Raw genomic sequence first — 14118 nt, 5'->3', positions numbered from 1 at the left:
ACAAATATATTATCTTCAACATCTTCTATGATTGTGAATACCCATTAATTATTTTCAAACTTGAGAAAATTAGTTGAAGTTGGACAAGGAAGACAACGTAATGAGTTTTGGTTGTGTATATTTGCATAGAAGTAATATTGTCATGGATCCTCCAACATGTGGTGTTTGCCTAGGATCTTTTGCTAGCCAGAAATTCACACTAAGTAGAGATACTACTTGTGCGTCCAAAAACCCTTAAACCCAGTTTCTTGCCATGAGTGTCCAGCATACCTACCTATGGATTGAATAAGATCCTTCAAGTAAGTTGTCATCGGTGCATAAAGTAATAAAAATTGCTCCTAAATATGTTTGATATTTTATTGTAAGGGAAAATTGAGCGTTGTACGAATTTTTGATGGCAAAGTAATAAAAGCGACAGACTGCATAGTAAAGGTTGCTATCATAAGGGGCAATATAACGTGACATTCCATTGCATTTAGAGTTTGGGCATCCAAAAATAAAAAGTGCATGACAACCTCTGCTTCCCTCTGCGAAGGTCCTATCTTTTATTTTTCAGTATTTACTTTTATGCAAGAGTCAATAGTATGCATTCTCATTTCAACCTCAATTATTCTCTAGTTGGCAAGCGACATGTGGTGGGGAAAGATCTAGGCACATATGGCCAGTCAAATATATTTCATCATGATTTATTATTGTTGACAATTATCTCTATGATAAACGAGTTGGAAGGCGAAATATAAAGCCCCTATCTTTCTTTGTGTTTGATGGATGCCATTTGCTCTAAAAATATGCTTTGAGTACTAGCAATCATAGAAGACTATATGATGATTCGAGTATGTGGAGTTCTTACTTATACTCTATTGAATAAGTTGAATTGCATTTGTTTGGTGACCAAGAATATAGGTTGTTGAGTTTCAAGAGAATTCATTATTTGAACCTTAGCATGTGAATTGGTTGCTACTTCATCATGATAGGTTCTATGAGAAAGAGTTGTTGTTATGATGCTAGGAAAAGTGATTGAAATTATCATTGATCAAACTTATACATTATGCTAGCATTCACACTTCATAAATTACTTCTTTTATCATTTACCTACTCGAGGACGAGTAGGAATTAAGTTTGGGGATGCTCATACGTCTCCAACGTATCTATAATTTATGAAGTATTCATGCCATGTTTACAACAATTTTATATGGTTTTGGTATGATTTGGATGGAACTAACCCAGACTAACGTTGTTTTCAGAAGAACTACCATGGAGTTGTTTTTTGTGCAGAAATAAAATTTCTCCAAATGCAATGAAACTTTTTGACGATTTTTTGGAACAAAAGAGGCACTAGAAGCTTCATGGGAGACCAGAAGGTGAAGGAGGTGAGCACAAGACACCTGGGTGCGCCAGGAGGCCCAGGCGCACCTAGGTGGGTTGTGCCCACCTTGGGGCCCATCTTCGCATGATTCCAACGCTGAAAAATCCTATAAATAGAGGAACTATCAGAAATAACCCTAGGTCAGAAGTTCCACTACCGCAAGCCTCTGTAGCCACGAAAAACAAATCTAGACCCCGATCTGGCACCCTGCCAAAGGGGAAATCATCACCAGAGGCCATGTTCATCATCCCTATGGTCTCCATCTCCACTAGCTATGTGTTTAATCTCTCTCTCTCTCTCTCTCTCTTGTGTTCTTGAGATGGCATGATCTTGATGTAACACGGGCTTTGTTAATATAGTTGGATCATATGGTGTTTCTCCCTTTCTATCTTGTTGTGATGAATTGAGTTTCCCCTTTAAGATTTCGTTCTTATTAGATTGAATAGTTTTATGGATTTGAGAGCACTTGATATATGTCTTGCATATGAATACATGTGGTGACAATGGGGTATTATATTGATTCACTTGCGATATGTTTTGGCACTCAATTCGCGGATTCCCAAGGTGACATTGGGGTAATCTATGCATAGGGGTTGATGCACGTTCTTGTCTTTTGTTTCTCCGATAGAAATGTTGGGGCATTCTTTGAGGTTCTTCATGTTGGATTGAGTATTATAAATCTGAATTTTTTTTGGTGTTATTTTAGTATGAAATTTTGATAGATCGATCAGAACGAATAAATTGGTGTTATTTTAGTACAAACTCTTGATAGATCGATAGGAAAGAATAACTTGATGTTATTTTAGTACGAGCTCTTGGATAGATCGATCGAAAAGAATTGCTGATAACAATTTCTTCTTATGTTCTCCGCTAGATAGGAACTTTGGAGTGATTCTTCATTGCACGTTGAGGGATGGTTATATGATCCAATTATATTAGCATTGATGAGAGACTGCACTAGCAAACATACGGACCCTAGGCCTCGTTTTCAAGCATTGCAATATCGTTTGTGCTCACTTTTGTTACTTGCTACCTTGCTGTTTTTTGTTGTTGTTCCTATTACAAAAATCAATATCTACTATATTACTACACTTTTATCACCATCTCTTTGCCGAACTAGTGCACACATACAATTTACCATTGTATTTGGTGTGTTGGGGACGCAAGAGACTCTTTGTTATTTGGTTGCAGGGTTGTTTGAGAGAGACCATCTTCATCCTACGCCTCCCATGGATTGATAAACTTTAGGTCATCCACTTGAGGAAAAATTGCTATTGTCCTACAAAACTTTGTGCTTGGAGGCACAACACGAGTCTACAAGAATAAAGTTGTGTAGTAGACATCAGGAGACGACCTGATAAAGATGATGTTGAACTAGCAATTCTAGAAGATGACCTCATTGGCATGGTACGTACCATGTCTCTCTTAGTTAGTTACTGAATGGTCGATTGCTTGATTAAGATTGATTGTTATGTTCAATTAGTTATGATCTTTGTTGTAGGGATTCAAGAGCACGAAGAACCTGGCATATTGCTGCTTCTCCTTACTCAAGAGCATTTGCTGCGACAAGCATTGCCTCAAGTGGAGCAAAGCGAAAGGTGCCTTAGCTACGTGCGTGGCTACACCGCACGTGTAGGCTGGAGAAGAAGTGATCAGTGCTCCCCAAGATCATGTCGCTTGCCTTTTTCGTCCGTCTCTCTCGAACAACAATCATATTTCCTGCCATGAGTTCTAAAACAAAGATTGCATCTTATAACCCTTTGTTGTTGAGCCTGCCCGCCTACTAATTCAATTTGATAAATCAACCTAAGGAATTGGTCATTGGGTGTTAATAGAGTTGTTAATTTAATTGTTTTAGTGTGTGTTAAGAACAAATCTTTTAATTAAGTCACTATTTATGCGTATATTTTGATATATTTTTAAGACAACGAACTGCGCGTGCCAAGCGGTTTTGTGTAAAATTCGTTCTTCATGATTCTAGCTTTCTAAGTATATTCAAAAAAGAATTCATGATTATGAACATTTAAGGATACTAAGTCGTATTCACGTTGTGCACTTCAGGTCGCAGGGTCAAAAAATTGCAATCTTTATTTGTTTGTCTTGTACTCTTTAGTAAGTATCATTGTTTGTTATCATCTTGTTTAAATTTTTTTTGTGCTATCATCTTGGTTAATCATTCTTTGTGATATAAACTTTGGTTAATCCACCTAGTTTTACATTTACTCCTTAAAAAGGTTCCACTCTCATTTATGACTATGCTTGTACTTTTGAAATCTTAGTGTAGTTGAAATCATTTTGATAGAAGAAGTGATCTCTGATCTGCCAATTATGATCATTTGTTCTTTGCAGAGGGGTGTAAATTCAGTTGGATGAGCGATTTTTCAGAAAATATCGTGTAAATGTTCTGAGGTCTCCTTATGTAATGCTTCATTAATTCTGAAGTTGGATGAGGTCTCCTTATTTAGTTGGATACATGTGTACATGTTTTTTATATGATTCAATCCTTTATTTTGGCATGTGTCCCCATTAGATATGCTAATCCACCGTTATGTGCCATACGCCGAAGTTATTATGTTAGCGAGGAATTCTGCAATTTAGATGCATGGTCATAAAGGTATCTTATTCCTTCATCATGACATTTTCATTATTTCGGCGTCCAAATAAATTAACATGGATATATCATATATCACATGTAATGGATAGCTTATTTTCACCTTGTTGTTTTATATTGAGGTTAATTCTCCAAAAGCTTTTATAAAACTCTTTCTTCGTACAATCAACTTCTCTACATAATTATGCAGAACTGCAGTCTGCATATCTTGAACGCACGGCATTGCGCGCGCCTTCAAGCTCAATGTCTCCAACTATTTCAGCAGATTTTCTGTCACGTTGATGGAGTGAGGAAGAGAGCACATGGGGAAGGAAACGTATTATCACAATGCAACATTGGCCAAGTGAAGTGGTTCATGGTGTTGTAGAAGGAAAGATGGTTCCATGAAATAAGCAAGAAGAACCAATGTTGAGGGAGCTTCATATGAGCAGGCCCAACTTCATATGAAGGGATCTTGAATGCTTGTACTGATAAAGAGCATTGCTTTACCTTGGATGCTTTTCTGAATTTCATGCTTCATTTTATTCTTATGGACGGACTGTAACTGGGAAGTGATTATATTGACATGGTGTCATATTCCAGTGACAATGTAGATAACCTAGTACAATGATCGTACGAATAGTAGAGGGCTTGAAGAAAAGTAGATAAAGTACTTGATGCTAGGAAATATATGTTGTTCTTGCTTCTTATTTGATCAGTATACATCATATCCAAAGAATTGATAATTGTTTTACAGCTTGTTGTGTTATCCTTCTCGTTTCAGCAGTTAGTTAACTGAATTTGTCTCATTGCATTTAATTACTATTGTTGGGCTGCTGGTAGCTATTATTCAAAAGACAGGCTGCCGAGACTAGACTAGCTTTCACGATGTACTTCTGATGTATTTATCCCAATTTAAGATGTTGCTATGGTGCTACACAATTGTACATAGACTATTACAATGGATGTTCCAGTAGCCTGATTGTTCATTATTGAATAGTAGTTGTTGTCATTTTGTTATTTTACACATCTAATTTTTCCAATGGGATATGTTCATTACATGGTGATATGGAGGAAAGAAAAGAGATAAAAGCAGCACTTGGCTAAAACTTCAGGGATGAAATTTGTTTGGCAAATGAGGAAATTTTGGTAAAGGTAAGTTGCTTCTTTCACTCATTTACCCTGTTGTTTTTGTCTGTATTACTTCTATTACATTTAAAAAATGGCCACTGTCAAGTTTTAGCTACCCTATTGAGTAAACCTCAATTGGTGTTTTCATATGCATGGCTAGATAAACATTATCATAATAGGTTCATTTCAGATGTGAGAGAGCCAAGTTTGTTCTAGTATTGTAAACTAAAAGCTTCAAAAGTATTTGTGTCACATTTGATATTATTTTCATTGCTTGAAAAATACTTACTAAGCGATCCACTCCATTTGTTCAAAATAGGTGAAACTATATGCTCTAGGTAATAATTTATAGAGCAGAGCATTCCAGTAATCCCTTTTTAGGCATGGCTAGGTGTGTTACAATTGAAGGGTTTCTTGTGATAATACTTGGAGATCTAGATGCACATGAACAATTAGCACATGTTATCCGCCACAACTTGCGCCACATGTTACCCTGATGCAAGACAAACATTCGTGCAGTGATCACAAAGTTATGCTTGTAATTAACATCTACTCTAATGGTAACAAATTATAGATCTTATCATTAATTTTAACTCTTCCTGTGCAGCGTGAGAGGGTGTGTGAGAGAGTGGGAGGAATCTAGATCAAACGATCCACAACGAACCAAAGAAAAATTGGTCATAATTAGCCATTCGTAGTCTTCCAGTATATAAATTGCAACCCAACAATAGTCCATATATCTAATCGGTGTCAAGTTATGAAAAGTTCTTAATATTAATCCTTCGGAAAACTCAAACAAAAAATGGGACTTCTCATAATAGAATGCTTATTTAAACCTTTTGGGTCTATGCACCTATTTGTACATATTGATAAAATGGAATCATATGAAACAAAAACCTGAGTTTGTATCGCACCAATCCAATAGAGCCTAATATTTTTCAGTGTAGTCCTTTTCATGATAGCATATAAGCAACATACATGTATATGTTGGGGAACGCAATAATTCAAAAAAATTCCTACGATCACGCAAGATCTATCTAGGTGATGCATAGCAACGAGAGGGGAGAGTGTGTCCACGTACCCTCGTAGACCGAAAGCGGAAGCGTTATGACAACGTGGTTGATGTAGTCGTACGTCTTCACGATCTGACCGATCTTAGCACCAAACGTACGGCACCTCCGCGATCAGCATACGTTCAGCTCGGGGACGTCCCTCGTACTCTTGGTCCAGTTGAGGCTGAGGGAGAGTTTCGTTAGCACGACGGTGTGGTGACGATGATGATGAAGTTACCGGCACAGGGCTTTGCCTAACCACTACGACGATATGACCGAGGTGTGTAACTGTGGAGGAGGGCACCACACACGGCTAAACAATGTCAACTTGTGTGTCCTAGGGTGCCCCCTGCCCCTATATATAAAGGAGCAAGGGGGGAGGCGGGCCGGCCCTTGGGCGTGCCAAGTGTCGGTGTGAAAACCGGCGGATCTCGGGTAGGGGGTCCCAAATTGTGCGTCTAAGGCTAATGGTAACAGGAGGTGGGGGACACGATGTTTACCCAGGTTCGGGCCCTCTCTATGGAGTTAATACCCTACTTCCTGCTTGATTAATCTTGATGATATGAGTATTACAAGAGTTGATCTACCACGAGATCATAGAGGCTAAACCCTAGAAGCTAGCCTATGATTATGATTGTTGTTGTCCTATGGACTAAACCATCCGGCTTATATAGACACCAGAGGAGGCTAGGGTTACATTAGGTCGGTTACAGAGAAGGGAATCTACATATCCGAATCACCAAGCTTGCCTTCCACGCAAAGGAGAGTCCCACCCAGACACGGGACGAAGACTTCTATCTTGTATCTTCATAGTCCAACAGTCCGGCATAAGCATATAGTCCGGCTGTTCGAGGACCCTCTAATCCAGGACTCCCTCAGTAGCCCCTGAACCAGGCTTCAATGGCGATGAGTCCGGCGCGCAGATTGTCTTCGGCATTGCAAGGCGGGTTCCTTCTCCGAATACTCCAAAGTAGATCTTGAACACAAGAATCATGTCCGGCTCTACAAAGCAAATTCCACATACCACTATAGAGAGTACAATATTCCACGAGTCTAATCTGCTGACAACTTGTCCATAGCGTGACATCACGCCGCGGCCCGGTTATTATTCAAACCGTTTTTCCAGCCTGCCACTATGCGTTTCGCGAGGCGGTTTTATTGGCACGTCTTGTTGAAGCAGAGATCGTGTCCCCTTGTCACGGGATTCTCATCAATACGGGCGTGGGTAATCTCCATTACTATGACTCCTTGGATTAGGCAAGTTCGAAATGGCCGCGCGGAGGACGCTTGACATGCATCCCCTTTATAAAGAGGTCAAGACCTGTCCTTTTCTTTCCACGCTTTATCCTTCTTCCCCCACCTCGAGTTCCAATACCCAAGGCTTAGTCCAAGCGCTTCGGACCTCCAACCATGTCCGGATCCAGCCTTCAAGGCCGGTGGATGGCTTCTTCTGTCACCGAGGAGGACATCACGAAGCTTAGGGAGGCTAGGTACTTGACCGCCGAAATCCTTCACAGGCTTCCTGCTCAAGGGCAGGTTATCCCTACTCCCAAACCCAACGAGAGTTTCGTATTCGTCTCCCACTTCCTCCAAGGGCTAGGCTTCGGTCTTCATCCCTTTGTTAGAGGGCTCATGTTCTATTACGGGCTAGATTTTCATGATCTAGCTCAAGAGTCCTTCCTTCACATCTCAACGTTCATCATTGTGTGTGAGGCCTTCCTCCACATTACCCCACACTTCGGCTTATGGCTCAAGACCTTCAATGTGAAGCCAAGGATAATCGACGGGCGACATGGGGAGTACGGAGGCGCTATAATAAGCAAAGGTGTCGATGTTTTATGGCCAAAGGGTTCCTTCCCAGAAGTTTTTGACCTATGGCAACGGGAGTGGTTTTATATCACAGCACCCTGAGGTAGAAAGTGGGTGGCCGCCCCTGCCTTCCGCTCCGCTCCTCCACCACAACTTGCATCATGGGTCAACAAGGGGCTGCACTGGGAATCGGTTGACGACGTGCGGACATTGCAAAGCCGCATTCAGGATCTCATCAAGAAGGACATCAGCCTTGTCAAAGTAATCCAAGTAATGCTAGTTCGTCGGGTCCTGCCATGCCAATGTCGACCTCTCCGTATGTGGGAGTTCAACCCAGAAGGACCACGAACTGTTCAGCACTTCTTCGGCATGACGCTCGAAGGGATGTATCAATTATTCTTCGGATCACGAATAAAGTGTTTGGACACAACAGAGGATGCAGGCCTCGATTGCAACCATCTAGATACCCAGGTAAGTAATTGCACAACCTAACATTCTGTCATTATATTTGTCACAACATTATCCTGAAAAACCATCCTTGGCCAGGGCTGGATAAGAAAGGCGGAGAGGATCAGGTGTTCGGCCCCTCTTCCTGAAGATTCGACGGATCCTATATTAACCAGGATGCTGGCTCGTGCACCTTATCAAGTGCCATCAGGGAAGGACAAGGAGAAGAATGGGGAAGCTGAAAGCGAACTTCACGCTGGAGGCACGTTACACATCATAACTGGGGAAATTAGTATTCCTGTGTCGAAGGATGAATGGGGAGGAGAATCTAGTGTCACCTCTCCCCACGGGAAGGAAAGCGCCGCCACCGAAGACTTAGAAGCAGAGGTCTCCAAACGAGGGAAGAAACCTTTATCAGGGGGCCCTGCCCTGGAGGGCAACATTGCTGCACAGCGCCCACAGGGGGGCCTGCCGTTAACCGAGCCGTAAGTGAACAAAGGTGCTTTGTAAGCATACCCCGTTCTTTTCTTGAGAATAACGACTGAGACGTATGTTTTGCAGTTTGGCCTATAGCCTCCCTCAACAATCTTCGTCCTCGGGGGATCTTCTTCCGGAGATGATGGAGAGCGAAATGCTTCCTCCTACTTCTCCGCCTCATAAGGCGGATGGCCTTGAGGTGTCGTCCCGGAGGATCTCTCCTGATCCGCAAAGGCCAGAAGGTAACTCTTTAGCCGCCCGAAGTCCGGGGTGTTCGGCTTCTAGAGAGACCAATAGAAAAAGCCCCGGTGTCGTGGTGGGTGCACGACAGATGCCAAGGGATGGATAAAGAGAGGAGGAGGCTCGAGGGCACTGGTGGACTCCATAGGCGAGGTTGGCATGAGCGGGCGCGGGACGTCGGACATACCCAGGTTCGGGGCTCTCCGGAGAGATAATACCCCTAGTCCTGCCGAGTGTAGTTGGATGATCGATAGTACAATGTTGCTCCTGGAGCTGTATGGAGGAGGAAGGAAGCTGGCCAAGGCTTGGGCTGCTCCTTCTCTCCGGTGTTGCTATTTGGTGGCTGGTCCTATGCCTACTTGCTTTTCTCTCGTATCTGTTTCTCGTCTGCTTGCCTCTCTTGCATGAACGCGGGCTCCCGGGGGATTTTATAGACCAACCCCCCATGGTACAATGGTAATGTTACGAGTCGGTGGGTCCGTATTGTCAGTGTCTCGGGACCCGGGCTGGGTCCCGCTGAGGGCTTGTGGTTCGTCGGGTTCCCCTAGGTGTGGGCCCCACGTGCCTAGGGGGACTGTGCCGCGTCTTGCCGATCATCAGGGGTGGCCGGGTCGAGTCGCGTACAGTGCTCTCCGTTAGTTTGCCGCTTGCTGTCGTTAGCGGCGAGGGCGGGGGCACTGTAACCACATCGGCCCTGGTCAGCGGGCAAGTGAGGGGCACTGTTGCCACGTTCCTGCTGACCAGGGGCATGGGCGGGGCACGGTTGCCTCGGTCATTGTTGATTGAAGACCCATCCCCATCGTATGGCCTGGATGGGACGGGAGCTGACCCGCGGCTGGGTTGCCTAGCATGCCATGGGTGGCGCTGGCTTGTCGAGGAAGCTTCGGTCGTGCTGGGTTCGGCTGTCTTGCGCTAGTTGTTGGGGCCGAGTCGACGTGTCTTGTCGGGTCAGTGAGTCTGGCCAGCTTGCGGGGCTTGGCCGGGTCGAGCGACCCGGCCAAGCGCGTGCAGGTTTTGAGGGGCGGTGCCAGCCCCATAATTTTTCAAGAGGATCCGGGCTCCGTTGCCTGCCCGGGGTCCATCCCCCCGGCAGTAGTCCCTGAAGCTGTGAAGGTTTGCCGTCTTCGGATGAGTGGGCCTTCGCAGTTTCCCCCTGAAGCAAGGCGGATTCTGCGAGCGCCGGGTCCGCCAACACCCACTGTGTGCCGGTTTTCTCGGAAACTGGATTGCGGCATCCCGGTTGTGGCGGGAACCGAGGAGTCCGTCGAATCTTGGGGAGATCCCTCGGGCTTTGCGCGGGCGCCACGTGGTGCCCGGATGTCGGAGGGGCCTGATAGGCCACGCGCATAACGGGACTGGGTGATGAGCTGGGGCCCACCGCCGCGCACCCTTGGCCCACGCGCACGGATTTATTGCGGCGTCCGGGGGTCGGTTGCATTTCCTCGGGCAGTTACTGTGCGTGTACGTGCACACTTATTGCGAGGTAGTGGAACGGGCGTGTGCAGACGATCCCACTTCCCCACGTTCAAACCGAGGGTTATAAATCAGGGGGCAGGGGGTGGCGGACATTATTCTCGCTCGCGCCCTCCTATCCCTTTGCTCTCACTCCGCTCTTTGCAACTGACGCACTGAGGCGCCCGCTGCTCCGAGCAGAACTCCTTCGCTGTTCATCTTCTTCCTCCTTCCTTCGATCATGGCGCTGCCGTCAGGTTCCTGGATGGGCTTGAACGTCAGCACCGAGGACATCATCCAGCTTCAGGCCTCACGGCGCCTGCCGCGGGAGACGGATGTCGGCGTTCTCCTGCCGCGCGGCGAGCGGAGGCCTCGGCCTGAGGAGCAGGAGCGTGTGGTATTCCTCACGCACTTCGAGCGCGGGTTCGGGCTACCGGCGAGCACCTTCTTGCGCGCGTTCATGGAGTTCTTCGGGCTCCGTCGCAGGTGGCGCCGGTGGCGCCAGAGGAGCCCACGACTGATGGCGGGGAGGAGGCGGCCAAGTCCGACGCCGGTGCTGGGCGTCGCGCGGGGTAAGTCTTGTGTTTTTTCTCTCTTCATGTGTCTTGAATTGCTGACGGTGGCATGGTGCGGGCGATGTTGATGCCGGTTGTTGGAGCAGCCTTGGGCGGGGGAGGCGGCGACGCGGGCGAAGTCGGGTCTTCGCATGGGGCGGCGCTGAGCCGCCCGCATGGGAAAGATAGCGTCACGCCGCGACCCCGGGCCCCGAAGCGCACGGCGGACCCGGCGGAGGCCGGGAGGCCGGCCAAGAAGAAGCGCGGCGGCAGGCACGGGAGGCCAACCCCGGTCCCGGTCTTGTCGGGGTAAGCTTCATCTCTCGTTTGCACCCGAATTTTTTGAGCTAGCCTTGTTTCTTTTTTGCTCATTTTTTCTACTTCTTCAGGTCGCCAATCACACTGGCGAGGGCGTTGGCGGAAGCCGCGGCCGTTGAAGGGGCCACGTTCCACAGGAGCCGGTCCGACCTTGCCGACCAGGACGAGGTGGAGGGAGGGGCCGACTCGGACCTCGGCCTAGACCCGAACGATGCTGAAGCCTTGGCCTGGCGGGACAGGAACTGGGCCGAGGCGGAGCTGGAGGCGGCGTTGGTCCGTGCTTGGACCGACGCGGCGGCGGTATGGGCGCGAGCCGGGGCGGAGCCGGCCTGGCGCGAGATGCCAGAGGGCACGATGGTGGCGGCGACGGTCTTTGAGCCGTCGTTGGTGAGGGAGCGCGGCCATGGAGGCTGGGCTGAGGTGGTGATCCTCGACCAGGAGGTAGTGGAGGTGGGGGGTGATACCCCGCCACGGGCCGATGTGGTCGAGCGCGCGGAGGCTGATGGTGGTGGAGGTAGCATCGTCTTGGAAGAGGTACTGCGGGCGGCGGTGCCAGAGGCCACCCCAGCAGCTGGGCCGGTGGTGGCGACGCAGGGCGTCCCGGCGTCCGAGTCGTCGGCGGCGCCGGGAGGGGCGTCGGAGGAGGTGCTGACCGCGTCGCGAGCTACCAGCGGGGGGCACGCCTTGGTGCCCCGGCAGGGAGGGCGCCGAGCTACCGTGTCGCAGCCGGCGTGGAGCGGGGGCGCCGTTGTCTTCGGGCCTCAGACCCAGGAGGAGGCGGCGCTGGACGCCGTCAGCCGCCGCCTGTGAGGCCGGACGGAACGGCTGGAGGCCTTCGCCCAGGCCGAGGTGGAGCGAACGCGCGATCTGGAGTGCGCCGTTCTGGTAAGTCTTCTTTTTCTTGTAATTTCTTCTTTGTGGGGGCGCGCCAGTGCACCCACTAGGTGTAGCCCCCGAGGTTCGGGCCAACTACGTAGTAGTTGGGTCGAATCTTTAGAGTGTTGGCCTCATTCTGACTTCTGCTTTCTTCATCATCTCGACGCCTTCCGGGTTGCCCCCTACAACCGTCTCCTGGGCAAGCACCGGGAGCTCATGGAGCAGCTCGCCGCCAAGGAGGAGGAGCTCCGCGTTGCCGCAGGTACTCTTTTCTAGTGGGGGCGCGCTAGTGCACCCACTGTGTGTAGCCCCCAAGATTCGGGCCAACTGTGTAACAGTTGGGCCAAATCTTAAGTCTTGTCTTCATATTTGTTGAACTCTTCTTTTTTTGCAGCCGATCCTGGCGGACTCCTCTACTCCGGGCTGGTCATCACTATGAACGGCTCATTGCCGACGCCGGCCATCTTAGCGCCGAGGCGGGGCAAGCGAGGGCGGAGGCGGCCGCGGCCCAGCGGTCTCTCGACGAGGCCAACCGGCTGCATGAGCAGTTGGTGGGTCACAAGAGCCGCCTCGAGGCCGAGGTGGAGCTCCTTAAGGCAGAAGCCGCCAAGGTGGCGGAGGCGCAGCAGGCCCTGGTGGAGGCAGACCAACAGCGCAGCCAGCTGGCCGACGACAAGGGCCGGCTCCAGGCCGAGGTGGATCGCCTGCGGGGGCAGGTCACCACGGCTGAGGGGGCCCGTCAGGACAAGGCCCGTCGCCGAGCTGAAGGCGGCCCTTGCCAAGGCAGCCAATCTGGAGAAGGCGCTCGAGGAGCGCGACCGCGCCATCGAACGGGAGCGGCGTGGTACGTTGCTTGAGGCGCAGCACCTGGAAGAGTCCTTCTCCAGTAAGTGCTTTTTCTTGTAGTTTGCCGGGTTGGGATCCGGCCTTTCTTCCTTGTTGTTCTTCTTCTAACTTGCTTCTTTATTTGTGGCGGGGGCCTTCCCGGAGACGCAGCGGCTGGCGGAGGAAGCCGTCCGCTATCAGCGCGACCCGACCGGCGTCATTGGGTCCGGGACGGATCCGCGGACGGCCTGGACCTTCCCAGAGATCATCACCGCTGCTGAGGCCCGCCTGCGGGTCCTGGGAATGCAGATGGAGCAGCTGTCCCGGGCCGGCAGCGTGATGACGACGGCCCTTTGGCCGGGTGCCGTCGTGCCGAGAAGCTTCACGCGCCTGGCCTGCTGGTTGGAGATGGGACCGGACCGGCTTGGCGAGTGGCGCGTCTGTGCCGCTCGTGCCGGTGCTGAGATGGCGCTTCGATTCATGTTGTCTTGGCATCCGGATCTTCAGCTGGACGCGCTAATGGGCCAACGGGCCGGCTCGGAGCAGTTGCTGCAGGAGCAAGCCGGTCGGATCGCCTCCCAGGCCAGCTACATCACCGAGTTCGCCTTCCATGACGAGTTCCATCCGGAGCGGACGGAAGACGGCAGGGCCGTGGATGGCAACGACTACGGCTTGCTTCTCCACGATCCGGAGGGGAGCTCGAAGGAGACGGGCGTCTATGGTGACGCAGATGTCGTGGAGGACACCGGCGCATTGTAGGACCCGAAGGCCGCCAGGGGAGGGCCGTCGACCTCGCGACCCGGTGCTGGAGATGCCTGAGACACTTCATAAAATTTGTTAAGTAGAAGGTCCACCCACCAACTGGTTTTTTTAGGGTGTAATGAACTCGGGCCGTGGGCCTTTTCTTAAATATTTGTGTAAATGTCGTGAGTGCTTTTGCTTTTGCCTTTCGTTTTTTGGTTCCGATTTTATGCGCTTTTC

Source organism: Triticum dicoccoides, chromosome 6B (assembly GCF_002162155.2).
Source record: "Triticum dicoccoides isolate Atlit2015 ecotype Zavitan chromosome 6B, WEW_v2.0, whole genome shotgun sequence".
Taxonomy (NCBI): Eukaryota; Viridiplantae; Streptophyta; class Magnoliopsida; order Poales; family Poaceae; genus Triticum; species Triticum dicoccoides.
The sequence above is the reverse complement of the archived record's forward strand: the minus strand, read 5'-3'. Positions refer to the sequence as shown.